Source organism: Anarrhichthys ocellatus, unplaced genomic scaffold (genome assembly GCF_004355925.1).
Source record: "Anarrhichthys ocellatus isolate YVR2014 unplaced genomic scaffold, GSC_Weel_1.0 scaffold97, whole genome shotgun sequence".
NCBI classification, from domain to species: domain Eukaryota; kingdom Metazoa; phylum Chordata; class Actinopteri; order Perciformes; family Anarhichadidae; genus Anarrhichthys; species Anarrhichthys ocellatus.
This window is the reverse complement of record NW_022280127.1, coordinates 875,564-891,033: the sequence shown is the minus strand read 5'-3', so window position 1 is coordinate 891,033 and position 15,470 is coordinate 875,564.

Sequence of the window (15,470 nt, the reverse complement as noted above, 5' to 3'; positions counted from 1 at the left end):
TAGCTCACCCTATACTTACTTGGGCAGGTGGTAGTTTTCAGTTAGGTTAGGCTGAGGAGTTGCGATGCTATTCGTTAGAGTTGGCAGCTTGCAGCTTTCTTTTGTTTGGTGTTCTTTTGCTTTGGTCAAAGTTAGTTTTATTGAAATTCCAGGGTCTCATTTTTGAGACCCTGGAATTTCCCTGGAAACTCTCTTTGTTTCTGTGAACTTTCTTTCTCCACACTACTCCTGCTTATCAAGCTGGTTCTTCAACATCCCCTCTTTAACATGGTTAGGTAGTTTAAGTTACGTAACTTGAAATAAGTCAGCTTTGACTTTTGGTTTTGCACGAGACATGAGCGCCGGTCTCCTGGGTGAAAGTCCTGTGCTTTGGGACCCACCCAACCAAACCCACATCTGCCCGTTACTCCCGCTATAACCAGGACCACGTACAGCATCGTTGTTTGAAATGTAGGGCCATCGACTAAGCTGCCATATTTAAAAACAAACTTTTGGATATGGAGTTTCAAAGGACAGGGTACAAATTGTAGCTTGCTAAGCAGACAAGTAGTACATAGATGTATTTTGTAGGTGACAAGGTTGTCAGAAGACACAAAACACAAGAGCCAAGAACTGAGGGAAGACTTTCTAGAGGATTACCTCCCAGTAATGTGCAAGGTGCTATGAGCTCTTTGCATCTACGCTCCTGCGTAATTGTGATGCCTGCATTACACACTGGTTAACACATTGTGTTCCGTGGCTTCTGTTCTTTTTCAGGACACACAATGGAGCGAGGCCGTGAATACCGCGTGGAGGCTTAACTGCCACATCAGGAAACAGCCTGGCAACCTCACGGATCTGCATGAAAGGAGGGCAATAAAATCGTGTGATATTTAATACTTTCCCCACAAAACCTTTTCTCTGTAGGAACTCGGGTTTATTCAAGTATTGAATTGATTAACAATGTGTTGTTAGAACACAATGAGATGTGATAGATAGTGCCAGAGCCTGCCGCATTCACTGCCTGTCAGACATATACCTCCGCAAGGCCATCCGATAGGAGCCTCCGCTGCAAACTAATAAGCACATTCTGTTTCTGTCCCTGGGGGAACTTATCTGAAATTCAACTTTTTTTTCACGCTTCAACTCTCTTCCCACGTATGTTTATTTCACAGATTTATGCAGACAGGCTTCATCCACAAATCAAAATGACCTTTTTTTTATCATGGAAATATGTTTTATTGTCGGCGTGTTGTACGTTCCTGGGTTAATAACTGCCGTGCCTGTTTCTAGTCTGTGTTTAATTTGCCCATTGCCAGCAATTTGACTTTTGAGATGGGGATATCTACATCCATTTAGTGCCACAACTATTGCAGGTTACAAGAACAAGTAAATTCAGAGAAGTCACAGGAAAATGGAACAGTTGCAATTATTCCCCTCTACTTGAAAAATATCCGTGGGGAATGTTCAAGTAGTTTTGCGCTATATGCATGCAGATAAACTAATCCAGTGTATGCAACTCAATAGCTATGATTTAAATACAGTTTGTGTAGCGATTGGCATTGCTGTATTCTACCGGCAATGAGGATTAACCACCCGGGTCTGCCATAACAACGCGTGCGTGGCCCCTTTGTATAATTTCAACCGAGAGCCATCAGAGAATCGCACAGGAGCAGCCACAAGAAAATGGTTCCAAACCTGCAGCTCTGCAGTGATGAATATTATTCACACAACGCATATTCACTTCTTCACGTTTTTATTATGGAGTGGATCAGTTTTACATCTGGCTAAGGCAAACTCAAACATGTTCGCTTATTCACTTACTTATCAATAAATATGTAAGACATTTATTATTTATCTATATACTTTATTTAATTATTTCTTTGTTTTCTGTTTTTCCTTTATAGCTTCTTGAATTGTGATGTCAAGGTTAAAGTAAAGTACAATCTTGTGATATGTTAAGATCAAAGAGGCGCGTTATGGTCAACAACAGTTCTAAATAATTTTACTAATAATAATTATATTATCACAAAAACACTCTCTCCCTGATTGGGCCACCAAAAGGCTGACACTGTTACTGATGCCTACTTTTCTATCACGCAGAGCCTGAACGCCTCACGTGATCCGGTTCTGTTTAGCACAGTAACGCACTGCACTGCACACAGATACATAGACAGTCACATATGAAACGAAACAGGAACAATTGCACTCTGCAGACACGAAGAAAACACAATGAGGATATCCTGAAACTCCATATTGTGGCTATTTTTCCACAGATTATACAAGTCAAAAGGACGTGAAGCGTCTTCAGAGATGTCTTGGATGGCCTGCTGGTCTAACTCTAGGTCAAAGTGTTGGACGGATGGACCGACTGACTGAACAACATCGCCATCCCTAAGCCTCCAGAGAGTTAATATAATATCTATATGATTAGATCTAACTTGTGTATTCGACCATAACACATCGTGATGGTAAACTACTGTATCTGCAGCCCAAGTTGTAACCGTTGAAACTCGAGCCCCTAATGTCCTTTTCCTTTTGCAACCGGATCTCCCTGTACTTTGCATTTGAAATCATACAGGATTAACCGTGCTAGATGTATTAATTTTGCTGTCACTGAGACCTGCCCGGCTCCCGGTCTAGTTCGCAGACTGATATGCATGAAACACGGCCCATGACATCACCGGCCCCACAATACTGATCCATACTAATGTCGTTCAGCTGCTCATTGATTCCAGATGGTGCACAAACACTGGATTCAGGAAACACTCTGGAGGTGGAGAGCTGAAATTATATCACAAGACAAATTTGAGTTCAGCTCCAGCAGAAGCAGAACTCAAGACGACGCCTTGCTGAATAACTCATTGGTTGCTGCGAATCAGCTGCCCGATGATGCAATGTTCACGACAATCATGATAATTAATTGGATGAAGATGATGGCAATCACAAGGCTGAGGATCCATCGAGAAGCGTCGACAATAATTATTGCCTGTCACTGCGTCATCCTTAACACTTCCCACTGACTGCTCTGTTTCTCTATTTGTCAAGTACGCTACACATGTATCTTTATTTGTCTGGCTTCTTACATGTTTACCGACTGCTGACTGGCTGCTATTATACAATTTGCTCTCCCCAGCGGGTGTAAAATCCCTTGCATAAGCAAACAAATAGCGCACAATGCCTCCGTGGCGAGCCGTTTCCTCTCATTTAGACCTCATCATGAAAAATGGAGAGGTGCTGGCTGGGGTGTAAGCTGCTGCGTTGGTTGCATGTAACCAATTTGTAAGGGAAACCTTTTCCGGAACATGGAGCGATCCTGTCCGGAGGCAGTGAATGACCAGGCAGCAAGCAACGTGAAATCAAACCTGAAAAAAAACAGTCACTCGCCTGCACACGCAACCAACGCACCTCAGTCACCGCGCGCTCTGAGGGATCAGAGTTCCTCAGAGTCTAACCAGAATCGGTTGCCAAGGAAAAAAACCTTTCGGCTTAAACCCTCCTCAAAGGACCTTTGACAAGTGAGTCTATCGGGATACTTTCTTATCTAAAGAAATAGTATTTGGTCATCCTTTCGGGGGAAAGAGATAGAATCCAATTCACAAAGATCTGTGACAACATCCACATGCAGTTACAATTATTAGTGTCTTCAGAGAGTTCCCATCTCAAGACTTTCCTGTGACCATGGCAGTATTAGAAACATTGCCGTCTGCATTGTTCTGCCTACTGTGTTCTTGCCACAAAGGCAACATTCATACTTTGCCACGTAGATAATTGCAATCAGCTGCCACACTTTAAGGGCTTGTTTGCGCTGTAATATCCTTAGTGCATAATGTTGCGTGAATAGGACCTTGAGACGAGACGAGACACCCGACGCTATCGAGATACTCACAGAACAAATCAGAAAACAATGTCATTCCTTTAATAAGGAGTAAAATAAATAAAAATATTACATTCAGTTGCCAGTTTATTAGGTACACCTAGCTAGCCGTTATGGACTTTCAAAATAAAGTTCCGTCTTTACAAAATAAACTTCTGTCTTCACCGGTAGTTAGGTTTAGCGAACGAAAACAATTGACGTTAACTTTACTGATTAACAACTCACTAGCGTGACTAGCTAATGAGTGGTGGGACAAAATGCCAACTTGCTGGTTGGAAGAAAGTCCTGTGTTTGTTGAACGAAGCAGTACACTGTTCAAATGAGATGATATTTCGCCGTGCTACATGCTACATTTATGAGCAGCTTTAAGGTCAATGTTTGCCTTTGTTTGGCCAGTCACAACAAAACAATGTCACCCATGGCAACAGCTACGTTAAGACTTAACCACAACGGTAGAACGGTTCAAAGCGATGCTGTTACAATACCCCCCCCCCCCAACAACTTCCTGCATGAAAGAAGATGACATGCTTTTGTTTGTAACACACGTAACTGGAATAATGGAGGCATGCGGTCCTGATTCAAGAAATAAGACGGCGAGAATGATGTAACAATTTCACACACAAGTTCCTGTCGGAGGTGCGCGGGCCAATAATACGGACTCGCTCCCCTTTATGAGCCGTCATAAGGTAACCGGGCTTGTGAAAGGACAAAAGACGCCGCCTTTTGCCCACAAGCCAGAGGTTTTATCCTCCTTCCTGACGGAAACCAGTCACATTCACTGATAACAATAAGCCAGGTCACCGGATCTGTGGGATTCCTCTGAACTTGAAAATGTGTCCCTGACAACAGCTTCCTCTCTGACAAACATCTCAGCAGTGTCCCGTATTTACCAGTCAGTGGACGCAAACGTCACAAGTCGATATAGATTGTTGATTTCTTAAATCTTTTATTTTCTGGCACATTGTCCTCAAAGCCTTTTCTGGCTTCGTGTCCTCTACGTGTTTTTCTGCGGGCTGTGAAGAGCAGCTGCTCGTCAGAGATGCCGGCTCCTCGGCAACGTGACACATACACTCTTTTCATGGTCAGGTGGCTCTGCTGGGAAACAGGATCTCAGGCCACGCAAACCACAAGAGGTTTGAATTGGGACAAGATAGTTTGCAAGGGAACAGAAATCAGACAGTGCATCCTGTATTCTGATACATTGCAAGAAAAAAAAAGAAAAGAGAATGTGCCTCATGCCAGAATAAAAAACTGGACCCCTCCCCTCTGCTCCAAAGCCTCCTCTTCCTTTTTAAAACCAGAGAGGTGTTCTTCTTCTCCCCCTCCCCCCCGTGCTGATGCCCCCGCGGTCCGAGTCTGGGTAATGTCTGCTGCAGCTGATCGTCTGTCACTCATTGGTGCTATCAGTCCGATAGTGTTCCCGACTGTACACGGAGACTGGACTTGCTGCCCTACGAGAGATTATTGACAAGTGACAGCCACATGTTGTGTCTCCACGTGCAAACACATAGCATTAGCACAGACTCAAGAACCCATCATCATGTTGAATTGAGGCAAAAGACGCACCGTCATGTTGGTGATTCATGTTGTGTTTGTATCTTGTGTGGTTAGTTACTGAGGGGAAAAGAAGTCGAATCTCTCCTGAGGCTCACTATTTTCACTTTCCATTATTTTAAATGTTGACGTCTGAATTCATTCTGTAAAATGTTCCCTCGAAACAATGCTGACCATTGAATTACAAACATTACAATACAATTTGCAAGCGTTACTTCACCTTTTATAGGTGTAAAAAAAGAATACACGTGTGATAATATTGTGTAGATAATCAAGCGCCTCTTCAATAATTTTCTATATCCAGTTATGGTGAAAGACTCTCCGCCTCCCTACACTCGTACTTTGAGTGTCGTGTAGTGTAGTGATGAATACACAACGCGAAAAATGCTAAACGCTCGCCAGCGAATGTTGTACGTGAAGGGCTTTTATTGTGAAAGGTACGAGCGGAAGAAGTGGATCCGGTCTCCGTTGCCTTCGTCTAGTTTGAAAGGAGTGACTACGGAGCCTCCCGTGTTGTTGTTGCTTCATAAATATAGCGCGCAACTCAACCCCTGTTCTGCGATTGGTTGATAATCTGCACCCTTTTGGGAAAAAAAGTAATATTGGTGTTCTGTGTGAAAGTACTGCTCATGACAAACAAATATATTGACGAGCAAATTAATGTCACGAAACAAAAGACCCCCGGCGTGTAAAGAGCCTTAATTCATTTGCCAAAATAAAGGAAAAAACGCACAAAAAACAATATATATATAAATATATATTTTTTCGGCCACAAACAAGTGAAAATGTGATCTCACAACTGATTTTGGTAATTTAGGGAAAAAATAGTCTGAAATCACTCCCTATTTGCATGCACACAACCCACTTTTTTAAAGTGGGTCTGAATTCATTGTGTGAAATGTATGGACTGTGTTCCCTCAAACCAATTCTGACCATAGAAGGCACAGAAGCATTTACTTCATCTATTATAGACTTACAAATGATGTGACTCCTGTCGGTGATGACACAATGACGATTCAGAGAGAGCACTACAAAGTTCTTATTATATTCAGAATGTTACATTATCATTGTAATAATAATTACAGGTCAATTGCAGGTCAGCAGATAGAAATTGTCCAGTCGTATAAATATCTCGGAGTCTATCTGGACAGTAAATTAAACTGGAAGAAGAACACTGATGCTGTTTTTAAAAAGGCTCAGTCAAGACTCTTCTTCCTGAGGAAGCTGAGTTCATTTGACATCAGCAGGAAGCTTCTTCATGTTTCCTATCAGGGGATCTTGGCTAGTGTTCTTTTTTATGCTGTGCTCTGCTGGGGGGGGGGGGATCACTGCGGATGATAAAAACAGGATCAATAAGATGATCAGGAAGGCTGGCTCAGTGATTGGCCTTACCCCAGACTCACTGGAAGTCACTGTTGAAAAGCGAACAAGGGCCAAGTTAAAAAGAATTGTCTTGTTTGAAGGCCGTCCACTACACGGTGTCTTCAACGGACTCCGAAGCTCATTGAGTGAGAGACTCAGGAGGCCTCAGTGTTCTACTGAACCACTAAGATGGTCTTTCGTTCCAGCAGCAGTCCGATTTTTTAATGAACACCTTTAGAGATTTTTATCTTTCTGATGTTGATCATGTTTTGTATGGCATTGTCTGGTGTTATTTATCCTTTGTAATGTGTTTCTGTCTGTTGTGTACTGTGTTGTGTACTGTGTTGTGTACTGTGGACTGTGTCGTCTGTATGAGTTTTTTGGGTGACAAATGAGTTTCCCCACTGGGGATTAATAAAGTTTTCTAATATAATCTAATCTAATCTAATAATTTTGCCTCTTAGTAAGGATAATATTCTTGATTTAAAAAAAAAAATGTAATTCCTAGATATTAGTCTTTTAACTTTTCTCTTCACTATTTTCACTTGTGTTGAGTTCTGACTGAAAACCTTTACAAATCTCCATCACCTGTAACGACTCACACTTTAACTTGATCTTTAAATGATCCCATTCGCTGCCGTAAAGTTTGGAATAATGTTAAACTTACTTGGAAAAATGCAGTCAAGATTTTAAGTCAGACTGATCGGTCGTGTGAACTTCATTTTATCTCATGGTTCAGAGTTGTACATTCATATCACATGATGGAGGACACACACTTTAAAATGAGGTTCTAAAAGTAAAGGATACATTGAACACATTGTACATATTTTTGTTTGTGACTTCGTTAGGAATAAAATGTAAAAAATACAACATTTTCATTTACAAATATTAATGAATTGATCCATTTGTGTACATCAATGTGTGCTGTACATGAGTTGGGTAAAGAAGCTGTACACCACAGGATGCCTGGTATAATGTTGTGCTTTCATGTGGCAGTGGTAAGAAGCTCTAAATAAAAGAGCTTTCACAGGAGCACACGGTTATGCAGCTGAAGTGAAATATATTATGATGATGTAATGGATGAGTTGCTCAGTGGATTGTGACTCTGAATTATTTTGCATTCACACATTTGAATACAACTTTAGGAATAAAAAAAACAGCAACATAAACTTTCGTTATTAACGTTTGCTATCTCATTTCTCTATCTCTTTCCCTGTTATATATATATGTATATATAGATATCTCTATATCAAATATATTTAAATTTATATATATATAAAATGTTCAATGTCACAATATCAGATTTTCACTACACATTTATAGTGGCTAACAATAAAATAATTTACAATAATATTATCGCAATATCAATAGAAAATTTCCAAATAATAACAACAGTAATGCTATCGGTCAAATTCATCTGTAACTTTGATATTGTGGTTTTTTTTCTCTTTTTTTTGACAAACGCATGAAGGCTTTTACACAGATTAATTCACACGTCAGTTCATTTTTTTGACAAAGCTTCATCATTTTTAGTTTTTCAGAATGATGTCGAATTTTCTAAGCTTTCGCACTGCGACTAAAGGCATCAACCAATCGCGTTGTGGAACATTTTAAGTTGACTCAACCTGTTTTTTAAATAAAACATTCTTTTATAATTATATATAAAGATGTCAAATAACAAAGAAGAAAGCAGACTTCTTCTGAGCAGCTTCTGAGTTAGTTTCATCACTAAGTGACAAACATAACTGCACCAAGAGACTAAACCACGGCATACATCCAGCTGCTCCACATGGAGGGGAACTCCAACCACGACTCTTGACATTCAGCAGTACAAACAAACTCAAACAGTCCCCCTCCAATCCAACGGCGAGCGCTGAGGTCCAGACCCATCATCTGATTCGCGAATCCTAAAAAAACAACTAAAATCAACTTGGCTTACCTTTCAACCACAAACGGCACTGCATGTCGTGTAAGCGGAGCGGCCGAGAAGCACGCAAGGTGCTAAATGTGAAACTTGGGGGGGGGTAAAAAAGCTAATTGGGAATCAGCGGCCCCAGCTTTTATCAAAGAATTGTTCATAAACACATTAGGGACAAGTCGCCCACCTGCATGATGTTTTCCCCTCCTACCTTCGCCCCACCATTTTTCCAGCCAACTGCCCCGGACAAAGCGAAAAAGAAAAAGGTGCACTTCTAAGGTGTCCTCTCGGTGGAGAGCCCTTTTTTTTCCGCCTTTCTTTATTTCAAACAGGCGAGCCCTTCTCTCTCCCCTCACACCAAAATGCGCTGCAGCGGGGCCCAGCTTTATTTCCCTCCGTAGGGGAAAAACCTGAGCAGGGGACAACAGAAAGTGGCTTTAGAATACAGGTCTGAAAGAGGGCAGCTGTAGTCTGAATGAGAGTCTATGTGCTTTTGTGTTTTAAATGAGCATTGTCTGTCACTCCGGTCCAGGGGATACTGGGGGCAGCCATGTGGGGGGGGGGGACATCTCAAAAACCGAGTGTAGAGGTGCAGAGTGCAGAGGTCACAAAAGGCAACATGTTAATCAGCGTGTAAAGTATCACATTGCAACTATCGCAGTTATCTCTGCTGGCGTCGTTTCTTTAATAAAAACAGATTTTTCAATAAATTTGTGACCATTCATGGGGTTTTCTGACTACTGCATGCCCCCCCTCCCCCTCTCCAGGTGAAGGGAAGTGAGGAAGGTGCTTTTCCTTTGTCCCTGTCTCCACCACCTCGTCCCTGCATTGTGTCCCTGAAAAACATAATGAGGTTTTCAAGTGTAGCGCCACCTGGTATGTCCACTTTCTTTTTTTGCGCCGTGGTGCCCCTCTGCACGCCAAGCTCTGGCTGCTGAAGTATCAGTTGAAAAAGAGCGGGGTTTGTGTCCGTCCCTGGTTAAAGCTGCACTCGGCGCACGTCTCTCAGGCGGAAATTTAACCTGATTCGTGGAGTGGGGAGCGGGGAGAGAGACAAAGAGGAGGGATGCATCCGGGCCGCTAATTGAGATGCTGCGGGCTCATAAGGGAAAATGACTGTGGATTGTGGTGCCGGTGCAGTCAGTGGAAGTCCTCCCCACGCGGGAGAGAGACACATGGTGTCCCCTGCTTTGCTTGTGTTGGTGTTTATTTATTGGTGTAAGTCATCACACAGTGTGTACACTTCAGTTATTTCTGCTTTTATTGGATTCGGCTGAATTCTTTATAGATATAGATCTATAGATATAGATACGGTCGTCTACAATGGGTGCCATTGCCACTTTCGTAGCAGTAAATGTAAGCATCCTGGAATGTTAACTTTACACTTTCAGTATTTATTATAATAAGTACAACTTTTTTTGAGTAATGTTTCAGCTCTTATCCACAACCATCATACTAGGGTCCTGCAAATATATATGTAATAATAATAATATATGTAAAAATAATAACAATATATATAATATTACACAATTAATGTATTTGTAATCAGTTAATATTATTAATGTAGAGTATAACATTGTTGCTCTGGTCCAATATTATATTATTAATAATAATAATAATAATAATAATTGATACTAATAATAATAACTGAATACAATTTTGACCTCATGATTTGCCTGTTTAAGCTGGTTTAAGTTGATGCTTTTAGGACTTTTCAGCTTTATTGCAGAGTTTGAAGTATTATATATATATACTGTACATATATTATAGGATTGAGTATGATGTGTCTGTCTTCTTCACTTTGTACATTATAACAATACAATGTCATTGTTCCTCTCTGTGGGAAACTGTTCCGTAGTGCAGCAGTACTGTCACACCTCTGTTCTCATGGAAGGAAGTTCACCAGCGTTCGCTTCTGCGTTCAAGGCCGGGGGGTGGGTGGTGAGCAGACCCCCGGAGTCAATCCCTGTGCTCCTCTCCATCGTCACCCCTCCTGACCGCCGCTGAAAGACGCCTCGGACTTTTGTCACCGGCAGGTTATTGTATTTCTAATTAAGCCAGGTTAATCTCTCCAGCTTTGTGCCATTTGCAAAGTGATATGGGTGCGTCACCACGGCTATTGGACCAACATGGACCCGGTACGATGGGACACAGAGTTCTTACTTCAGTGCAGCAGTCTGGGAACACTGACATCTCCTAAGAATATCCAACATTTGGAATATTTTTCTAAAGGATTCTTTGAGGCATTTTATGGATTTTATTATGAAGTGGCCAGCAGTGAGATGAAAGGAAAGGAGAAGAGGTTCGGGGGATTTCATATCAAGGCCATCAGGGTTTCCCAAAATTGGCAGTTTTTAATTTGCCAAAACATTTTTGGATTCATCAAATTGCCCACTGCCAGTTTTATTTTTCTCGTCTCATGTTTTCTTGCCAGAGATACGCAAAATGATGGAGGACTCGTGAAAAGACAACAGACTAAGGAAAGACTTGATCGAATTGGCATCCAGAGTATTTTACAGGACTTGCTCATATAAGTAATACTGTAATAGTATTGCCTATGACATCATTAAGATCAAATCCTAGGATGTCCTTTGAATACCTGCCTGGTTATTGACCCAAATGAACGTGAGCACTTTACTGAACATCCTCCGAGTGTCTGACACTTTCACAGAGCAGCCCAATGTTTGGGGACTTCTCTCTTCCACCCCGATCAGATTTCAGGCCGGAATAAAAAGAGTCGCAACACTTTTGTCAGTGGAATGAAAGACTCTCATCTCTCTGTGGGTCACTGTGGACGGAGGCCAGCGCCACCGTACAGCCGACCTATTTACCTGACTCAGCAGCAGACTTCCACGGTCCGATCAACACAAAGGAGAAGTCTGTAAAACAAATATCGCAGCAGGTTGGCGCTGGCTTTCCTCCTCACGAGGTGCTGATTGGTTTCACATTGGTAAAGTCATTTTTGATCAAAATAAAATAAAACCTATCTCTTGATCTACTATTCAACAGCGACGGAATTAAAGGGTAATTCCAGTTGATTATAACTTTGGTCTAGTTTTCAGAGTTGTGGCTGCCATTCCTATGATTGATTATTACTCACCAAGTTAAGGAACATGGCGACATCACTTAAAAGAGGTCACAGAGAAGAAACACAAGCAGTCAGGTGATGAATGAGGTTGGAAACCAACCTCCAGTTGAGACTCATTTATTTAGAAGTGTGACCACCCTCCTCCCATACCCTAAGTGTCCCTGTTGCTTTTGGTTGGGCTGGGACATATGGGGGCTCGTCCATTCCTTGTTGATCCGGTGTGACATCAGAGGTCAGCTATAGTAGTAGCAGCAGTTGTAGCGTAGTCGGCTGTGTGCCTGGTCTGGTAAATTGGCTGTTCTACTGTGGTGTGATTAACATGCCCTGTATATACGGTGAGTTAATTGCTGTTGTTCTGTCCCTGTTAGGCTGAAGAGCAGATTCCCTTTGGAGTTCGTTGTTTTTTTTTCTAGAGTGGTGGCAAAAGTGGTTGGAGCCGTTGTCTCGGGGGCACAGTTGAGGCTGCAGGTGGGTTGCCAGTATATGGTTGCTTTACTGGGCCTGAGGGTTAAAGTGCATAAGTACCCAACACAAGTAGCACCTGAAGACTAGGGGGGAGTTTAGTTAGTCTCTGGTTAGGCAGTTAGAGAGACTATGGTGATGTTTGGTTGTATATGGGCCGTTTGATCTCTGGCTATTGGCGGGTTAGCGTAACGTTTATTTCCTTCTGTACTCACCGGTTCTGTGTGTATTCGGGCAGGTAAAAAATAATCCTCTTGTTTGTTATAGCTACTGTTGAGGACTTTTTTCATACAGCATCGCATGCAGATGCCAAAGTGTGCATGGATATCACCAAGGGTCACTGACTTATCGGGATTTGACAAGTTGAGAGTGAGAATGGATTGTAAAGACTGAGACACACGTGGGTCTGGCAGGGTTACAGAAATGAAAGTGAAACATGAATGGGGTGGCAGGAGGCTTGATGACTGGGCCTTCCTTATCATCTATCCAAATCCAAAGTGTTGCCACCCTGTGAGTTGCAACCTGTCGCCTCTCGCCGAGTGTGAATCGTACCATTGATAGGCCAATTAGAGGCCACCAAGCACTTTGCCAAGTATCAACCGGATTACCTGCCAACCTCACCTACTTCAGCCTGCAGCACCCCCACTGCTATACAGCTTTCTCCTTCTATACATTTTCTCTTTCCCTTCCCAACTTCCCTGCTGTACTCTCTGTCATCCCCCCGCCCCCAGCTGTTTCTGCCTCTGACAACAGGTCTCATAAACTGAACCTGGAACAAAAAGGTTCGGATTTTAAAGGTCAATAATCCCCAGCATGATCCAGGGGCCCTGTCCACCTTGGGCCCCCTCAATCATTCAGCCCCATGCTACCCCCTACCCTCGACTTCCAAACTCCCTAGGATACAGGCTTTGATGCCACATCTTCATCACTTGTGACTTATTTTCTCAGGAACTTTTGGACATCCTGCACATTGCACACACTCCAGTTTCTCTTGTTGTAATGATTACCACACAATTATTTTTAATAATTGTCAAATATTTCCTCAGGTGGTTTAGTTTCAAACAACTTATTCATGTATTATTTTTCTTTCAGTCAATTGAATTGTAATATTAATGGGACATCAACTATGACTGCTACTACTACTACGGAAACGCATTATATTAAGGTCCTTGTAATAAGCGTTAGTTGATGTATTAAGGCCCTTATAAGATGCTTATCAACATTATGTGTTAATTATAGCATCAAGGCATGTTTATTGTTACATTTATGAGCACTTATATGTAACTTGTTATCAGTTTATAAACAGCTTAAGAACATAAATAAAAGCCTTATGAATGGCTTATGATTAATATCATTAAAACCACATTTATTGAGATTAACAAACTTACCTTACTACTTGTCATTGTTCAACCATTACTAAGTTTTTACTGTTGCTCCATTACAATTAATACACACTTCATTATGGATTGACTAGCCCAGAGAGACACGTATTCCTCCGTGAATCGCCACCTTAATGTGGTGGAGGAGTTTGAGTGGCTCAGTGATCCTGGGAGCTATGTTGTCCGGGGCATTAGCCCCTGGTAGGGTCTCCCAAGGCAAACAGGTCTCGGGGGAGAGCCCAGACTAAGAGCGGTTCAAACAACCCTAATGATAAGCAGCCCACGGACTTTAGCCACCTTGCCCGGACCAGGGAAACCGGGGCACCCTCCCCGAGCCAGACCCAGGAGGGGAGCTTGTCGGCGAGCGTCTGGTGGCCGGGCCTTCGCCCATGGGGCCCGGTCGGGCTCAGCCCGAATAAACAGCATGGAGGACCCTGTGGACCCACCACCCGCAGGGACAAGCATCGGGGTCGGGTGCAATGCAGACCGGGCGGCGGGTCAGGCGGGAGGCCTGGGCGAGCCGATTGCCGGCAGCATAGACTAGCTCTAGGGATGTGGAACGTCACCTCGCTAGCGGGGAAAGAGCCAGAGCTGGTGCAGGAGGTGGAGCGATACCAGCTAGATATAGTTGGACTCACCTCCACACATAGCGCTGGCTCTGGAACCAAGCTCCTGGAGAGAGGTTGGACTTTGTCCTTTTCCGGAGTTGCCCAGAGAGAGGCGCTGGGCGGGAGTGGGGATACTCACGAGCCCCCGGCTGAGCGCCGCTGTGTTGGAGTTCTCCCCGGAGAACGAGAGGGTCGCCTCCATGCGCCTACGGGTTGCAAGGCTCTGACTGTGGTTTGTGCTTATGCACCAAACAGCAGTTCAGAGTATCCGGCCTTCTTGGAGTCGGTGGGATGGGTCCTGGAAAGGGCGCCACCTACCGACTCCATAGTTCTCCTGGGGGACTTCAATGCTCACGTGGGCAATGATGGAGAAACCTGGCGGGGGGTGATTGGGAGGAACGGCTTGCCCGATCTGAGCCCGAATGGTGTCTCGTTATTGGACTTCTGTGCGTGCCATGGTTTGGCCATAACGAACACCATGTTCGAACATAAGGTGGCTCATAAGTGTACCTGGTACCAGAACACCTTAGGCCGGAGATCAATGATCAACTTTGTAATCGTATCATTTGATTTGCGGCCGTATGTCTTGGACACTCGGGTGAAGAGAGGAGCAGAGCTGTCAACTGATCACCACCTGGTGGTGAGTTGGATCAGATGGCAGGGGAACCGGTTGGAAAGACCCGGCAAGCCCAAACGTGTAGTGAGGGTGAACTGGGAACGTCTGGCGGAGGACCCTGTCCGGGAGGTCTTTAACTCCCACCTCCGGAAGAACTTCTCTCACATCCCGAGGGAGGTTGGGGACATGGAATCCGAATGGACCATGTTCAAAGCCTCTATTGTGGACGCGGCCGCTAGGAGCTGTGGCCGGAAGGTCATTGGTGCCTGTTGTGGCGGCAACCCGAGAACCCAGTGGTGGACACTGGAGGTAAGGGTAGCCGTCAAGCTGAAGAAGAAGACCTTCAAGGCCTGGTTGGCCCAGGGGTCTCCCGAAGCAGCTGACAGGTACCGGCAGTCCAGAAGGGCTGCAGCTGCGGTGGTCGCGAATGCTAAAACTCGGGCATGGGAGGAGTTCGGGGAGGCCATGGAGAAGGACTTTCGGTTGGCCTCAAGGAGGTTCTGGCAAACCATCCGACGGCTCAGGAAGGGAAAGCAGGGCTTACTCCAGGCTGTTCTCAGCAGGGGGGGGAACTGCTGACCCGGACAGGGGACATCGTCGGGCGGTGGAAAGAGCACTTTGAGGAAC